We start from the raw sequence: 7169 nt of genomic DNA, 5'->3' as shown, positions 1-7169 counted from the left end.
CTTTCAAACTGTTATCCTCGCGCTCTCTTTCCTTTCCTTTTCTTCCATTTCCCCATATCCTTTCCTTCACTATATTTGTTCCTCTCCCAACTTCCATGTTATATAACCCTCTGCCTTTCCGTACTTTTCACTGCTGTTACAAATTCTCCTCTTATTTATTGCTTATCACTCATTCTTTTAATTTTTCTTCCTAGTTTTGCTTTCGTCATCTCTTCGTCTCTTCCTTGATTTCCTCCTTTCCTCTCCTTTCGACTACTTACCCTCCTCTACACCCGTCACCCTCTCTCCCTTCTTTTCCCTGTCTATCTCCTCTCCTCCTCCCTGCACTCCCTTACTTCACTTTCTCGTCCCTTCCCTTTCCTTCCTTCCCTTGGGTCCACCGGCGTCATCTGGTGGAGAAAAGAAAAGGAAAGAACCGGACCCGAAAATGTATTGCGGTGGGTCTCGGGCCGCCGTGCTTTGTGTGTGCTTGGAGACGGGAAGGAGATTAAAGCCTTGGGGAACGAACCCGATTGATATCTCTCTTTTAAGTGGATAAAACGAGATTGACCCAGATGAGAGGTATTGAGAAAGTGCTTGTGGGGAAGTGCAGGTTTAGGACACGAGCCAGTAAGTACGAGTTATATAGATCTGTTGTTTTAAGCTGATGAAGGACATAGGGAAGAAATGGTTCGCAAATAGGAGAGTTGATGAGTGCAAGGTATTTTATATAAGTTATGTATGTGGTTAATTAAAGTGTGAATTTGACATTTTAGAGGGTGTTTTAGGAGGATGTTAAATTGCTTTGTCTGTGTGTGCGTGTGTGTGTGTGTGTTCTCTCTCTCTCTCTCTCTCTCTCTCTCTCTCCAGTCTGAACGTTAATTTTACATGATTACGTTACCGTTTCTGCATCTTATATACGCTCACAGCATCTCTTCACGCTGTATTCTGGAGTTATTTATTCTTTAGTGGTATCGTGTCTATTAGCATCGGTTGTTTTTCTTTCCTTCTCGTTCGTATTTATATCTCAAGGCCGGTTTTGCTAACTTTCCTTTTCCTCGGAGTCAGATTAGGTTTGGATATAACTGAAGCAACGCAGACTACACCTGTACACACAATACCTGCTTGATAAATGTATTCTTCCTACTGTTCTCATTGTTTTCTTTTTTTTAGTCACAACGAGAGGTGGCAATAATAAACAATAACACACACACACACACACACACACACACACACACGCACAGAACACCTGCATGAGTAACTATATTCTTCACGGGTGTTAGAATTACGCGCATGTAGCTTAGTCATTAATGCGTCTGTTGTGAGCGCCCGCCCCTTTGTGCCTTGTTTTCACCTCGTAACAAAGGCTTCTGTCGATACCCTCGCGGGGAGTGAAAGGCGGGACTGATCGATACACTTAGCACCCGTGACGCGACCGGCAGGGAGGGAAATAAGTTGCAGGGCGAGATGGGAGCCGTTCTTCTTCTTTCTTTTTCATCCTCTCCTCAACCCTTTTGGACTTAATACACTGTAGGTTGTTTGCCATTAAGGTTATTTGGATTTTTAACTTTTTCTCTTTTACAGTAGAAGAAACAGCTCAAGGACAAACACAAAAAGAAAAAAATAACATCTCAGTACTAATCTAATAAAAGTAAATAGAAATGGGCGTCGAAAAGAGAGTTCAATTCCGAATGGAGAGGAGGCGTCTTAATATCTGCCATGATTTATTGTTTTTTTGTTGTTGTTTTTGTTTTTTTACAGCAGAGGAGACAGTGCAAGGGCGTAAAAATAAAGAAAACAGCATGAAAAAAAAAACTCTACTTACTACTCCTGTATTGTGTGATTCTGGCATCTCAAAGTTAGAGCATGATGAATCTAGTGGTTAAATTAATTAGTTGTGAAGAGTATTTTCAAAGCATAATATAACAGGAACTACCGTATTGTGTGATTCCGACATAGCGAAGTCAGAGCATGATAAATATAGTGATTGAAGAATTAATTAGTTGGGAGAGTTTATTCAAAGCATGATACAATAGGGACTTTCAAAGGTGATTTTTTTTTATAAAGGGCAGCACTGCAGGTACCTTATTATCGCCCCATTTATCTGCAGCTTTCAACTTCACTCAACAAACTTCACAACTTAACAAAGGGAGGGGATGATTAGCATACACAGTTGCGCCCTTTACATAACGGCTGCTCTTAAAATCACCACTGAGGGCTTTTATTTTGTTGTTGTTTTTTGTATTTTGCCCTTGAGCTGCCTCCCTTGCTGTAGAAAAATGTAAGAATAAAAGTAAAAAGGAAAACACCCATATCGCTAAAATGTTAAGTAAACGTTGTATCAAATTTGTATGAAGAAATTTTTTCGGAAAAGTCTGACGCGAGTGTGTGGGCCGAGGCTAAAAATTTCTTGCTCAATTTCCTCCTCCGGCGCACGCGAGGCGGCGAGCAAGAATCAAGGACGAGGAGAAAATAGTATAAGAAAATAACGCTAAAGATAGCAGAAAAGACAACCTTGTAACGCTGCTTTACCATACAGGCGAGGCGACGCTCAAAGGTTAACGAAGGAGGAGAAAAACAAGAGTAATTTACTGAAAGCATAACAACATTAATTGAAGATAGTAGTAGTAGTAGTAGTAGTAGTAGTAGTAAAAGGAGGAGGAAGAGAAGGAGGGGAAGGAGGAGGAAGAAAAGGAGGAGGAGAAGGGGAAGAGGAAAAGGAGGAGAGGAGGAGACATAATTTCAATAATATTCATCATAAAAGATAATAATCATAACAATATCCAGTAATGATGAAAAAAAGCACAATATACTTTAAATTAAAAAAAAAGTCCAGAGAAAAACGGCGGTGAGGGAAATTAATTATAAACGGCTTAACGCGGATCTAATATACTGGATAATGTTTGATAATGTATGAGAACAGATTTTGGGGGCAACTAAAAAGAACGAAAGCAAGAAAAAGGAAAAAATGAAGACAAACACACGATGGACAGCAGGAAAAGAAAATGTTTACAAGTGAATGAAAAATAACGTATAAAAAAACAAGGCCCAAGTAAGATTAAGTGATTATGCGCTTGTGTTTTTAAGAATGAGGAAGAGGGTGTTTTCCGAAGGGAGGAGAAGAAAACGGAGAAAACCTGATAAGGGATAAGGGGAGACTATGAAGAAGAGAATAATAGGATGAAGGAAGACTAAAAGAGATAGGAGGGAAAGAAGAGGAGGAGAAAGACATGGAGAGAAGGAAAAGTGGAAGAAGAAGAAGAAAAAGAAGAGGAAAGGACAGCGAGAGAGTAGAGAAAAAGGGTAAACTAGGAGACGACTGGACAAAAAATAAAGGAAAAAATAGTTAAAAAGAAAGAAAGGGCTCAGAGAGAGAGAGAGAGAGAGAGAGAGAGAGAGAGAGACTGTGTCCTTGTGTTTACCGGTAAATAAAAATGCGGCGTATAAATAGGAGCCAAGCAGCGTAATAACCAAAAGGCGCACCTCGTTTAGATTTTTTTTTCCTTTTTCTCTTTTTCTTCATTTTCTCGTTTATTTTTCCTCCTTTCACCCAACATCCCCTGAGTGGTTCATTATAGGAGATAGCGGCCGATGCTGGGGTACACACACACACACACACACACACACACACACACACGCACCCGAACCTGAAGAGAAAAACAACTTGAGTGTTTACTAAGCAAATCGTGTGTGTGTGTGTGTGTGTGTGTGTGTGTGTGTGTGTGTGTGTGTGTGTGTGTGTGTGTGTGTGTGTGTGTGTGTGTGTGTGTGTGTGTGTGTGTCCCACAAGAAGATACAATTACAATACTCAGGTGGTACTTCTTAATCCACCCCCATTCTCTCTCTCTCTCTCTCTCTCTCTCTCTCTCTCTCTCTCTCTCTCTCTCTCTCTCTCAATCCCAGAGGTAATTTCAGATTCAATTTTCATGCAACGGCTTTTTAATCGGTTGGTGTCGCTTTTTCGCTCTGCATTCAATTACCAAACTATGATCACGTGATGCGGTTCTTTCCCGTGAAGTGTATTGTGCTGTGGGCAATGTAGCTTCCTCCCGACAAACGGTAAACTGTTTAGTCAATCCTATTAAGTGACTTTCCTGGTAATGCTTTTCGATTTACATGTAGACAATGACACTTTCGGAGCAAGCGAAGAGATAGGAAAGCTCGCGGTAAGGAAAGTCAGTCAGCTGTGAAAACATATTGCTAAGAGGTGTGTTATGGGCGATGGCACTCTCAAAACAGACTTAGTAGTGCATTGCGGTCTCTTGTTACCGAAGTGGCAGTTCCATTAATTTTCCCGCGTGACTTTGACTGCCAGGAAAAGCATCATAGGGGTCAGAGCACTTGGTGAGGCCTGATGAGGGTACCATTATAAAAACCACCTGCCCGCGTTGCATCAGTGAGGCTCCGTTAGTAACCTGTCAGCAGATGCGGGTTGCAGTGTACATGAAGGATGGAAGGAGTTGTCTCGATGATATGTTGCATCAATATGTCTGGTCCTCAAGACTTATATATTTATTTGACTATTTGACTGCGACTGGTTGGTTTTGTGGCCTAATCTCCTGGGTCTCCTGTGAGTTAGCTTGATGTTCAGTGTTCAAAAAGCGAGTTATATGGAGAGATGGGGTTCTTAATGAAAAATATAGTGTCTGTCTATTAAAGCGATCCCAACAGCAGTTTGTTTTCTGCCTCCACCCGTTTGTTAACATTATCTTTCTCCTAGTTTTCATCTGCTTATGACATACGGATTTTCTTCTAGTTTTCTTTCTTTCTCCCTGTTACTTTTTTTTTACAACAAAGGAAACAGCTCAAGGACACACAAAAAAAGGAAACAATAACAAAAAAAAAGCTTGCTACTCGCTGCTCCTAAAAAGAATCCAGAGAGGTGGCCGAAAGAGGGGTCAATTTTCTTCTAGTTTTTTCTTTCTCCCTATTACTTTTTTTTTACAACAAAGGAGACACCTCAAGGACACACAAAGAAAGGAAACAATAATAAAAAAAGCTCGCTACTCGCTGCTCCTAAAAAGAATCCAAAGAGGTGGCCGAAAGAGGGGTCAATTTCGGGAGGAGAGGTGTCTTTATGCTTTAATGACTTGATCTCTCTGTCTTCCTTTTTTCTTCTCTCATCTATGCGTATGGAGTTATTCATTCATTAGTGGTATCGTGTCTATTAGCATCGGTTGTTTTTCTTTCCTTCTCGTTCGTATTTATATCTCAAGGCCGGTTCCTTCTTTCTTCTCTCATCTCTGCGTATGGAAAGTGAAAAAGGGGGGAACGAAGCCATAAAATTAATGACCGCGGAAGTTGCGGCGCCATAATGGAACTCGACAATCAATCAAGTGAAAAAAGTTGAACGTGAAAGACTAAGAGAGATAGGAGGGAAAGAAGAGGAGGAGAAAGACATGGAGAGAAGGAAAAGGGGAAGAAGAAGAAGAAGAAAAAGAAGAGGAAAGGACAGCAAGAAAATAGAGATAAAAGGTAAACTAGGAGACGACTGGACAAAAAATAAAGGAAAAAATAGTTAAAAAGAAAGAAAGGGTTCAGACTCCCGTTAGTAATTACGTCCATGTTCCTTGCTTGAATAGATAATGATAAGTAATAATAGATAAAAGATAATAATAGATGCTAATAGATAACAGATAATAATAGACAATGTGCATGTAGAGTTAGGATTTTTAATAAGAGTTTTTGTACATTAATAAAAAATTAAAAAATAAACATCGCAAGAGCAGTAACGAGAAGAAAGTGAAGAGAAAGGTTTAAAGGAAGTGAAAACCAGATAAAAACAAGAAGAAAGGTACATCGAATAGAAGTCAGAAAACAATAGAACAATAGAATGAAAAGAGGACGAGAACTAAAAAGAGACAGATGAAAAGAAGGAGAACGAGAACGAGAAGGATGATAAGGAAGAGGTAGATAAAGAAAACGAGAAGAAAGGGGAGGAGGAAGAATAGGAGTTGGAGGAGAACGAGAAAGAGAAAGATAATGAGAGAGAGAGAGAGAGAGAGAGAGAGAGAGAGAACTAGGACGAAGAGGAGGAAGAAGAAGAAGAATAGAAGGAGGAGAAAGAGAACGAGAATGATAAGGAGAAGAAGAAGGAGGAGACAGATGAAGAGGAGAGAACGAAGAGGAGGAAGAACAGCAGCAGAACGAGAAGGAAAAAAAAGAGAAGCAGTAGGAGATAATAAAAAGAATAAAAAAAAAAAAAAAACGTTCGTGCAAAAAGGAGATTCTTTGACACGGATGAACGGTCACTCACCACGTAGATAGGGAGACCAAAAAAAAAAAAAAAAGAAAGAAAGAAAGAGAAGGAAAAAGAAAAACAGCAACACCATGGGAGAAATCTTCGTTATCAGTACGCAGAATGACCCTCAACAAACGCTTATCAGACGAAGGATGACGACTACTACAGGAGTTGCTGAAGGGGAGGGTCGGGGGGTCGGGAGGGGGGAGGGGGGCAGCGAAAAGCTCCATCCTCCGACGATTTTTATCTTTTAAGAGCCGAGTGACTTGCCTTCAGTGACTGGCGGGAATGCTGGGGCGCCCCTCTTCACGCTCTGTAGCTCCTGGGGCGTTGGGGCTGTTGGTTTAGGTGAGGCTCTGTTGCGCCCCCCCCCCCCTCTCTCTCTTTCTCTTTCACTTCTTTCCTCCTCCTCCTCCTCCTCCTCCTCCTACCTCTCTACGTCCATTTGTCCGTCCGTCTACCCTCCGTTCACTGCCCCCTTCCACATTTTTCTCCTCCTGTTCAATTTTTTTCCTCCTCCTGCCGCTCTTTTTCCTCCCCGTTTTAGTCTTATTCTTCTTCCTCTTCAGCCTTGTCCTCCTCGTCTTTCTCCTCCTCCTCCTCATCATCATCATCATCGTCGTTTTCTTCCTTTTCCTTCTCTTCATCTTTCTCGTTCTTCTTTTGTTTTCTGCTCTCTTACCTTTCTCCTCGTTCTAGTTCTATTTTTTCATCTTCCTCTTCGTCCTCATCACCGTCGTCATCATCATCGTCCTCGTCCTCCTCTTTTTCCTTCTCTTCCTCTTCCTCTTTCTCGTTCTTTCGTTTTCTGTCTTTTTTTTTTTTTTATTTCTCATTGATTGAATTCATATTGTTTTGTCCGTGGATTTTCTTGTATTTTTTTTATCTCCTTGTTTCTTCTCTCTAATCTCTCTCTCTCTTTATCTATCTACCTATCTATATATCTATC

The sequence above is a fragment of the Eriocheir sinensis genome, chromosome 3, assembly GCF_024679095.1.
Source record: "Eriocheir sinensis breed Jianghai 21 chromosome 3, ASM2467909v1, whole genome shotgun sequence".
Lineage (NCBI taxonomy): Eukaryota > Metazoa > Arthropoda > Malacostraca > Decapoda > Varunidae > Eriocheir > Eriocheir sinensis.
Note: the sequence above shows the minus strand (reverse complement) of the source record.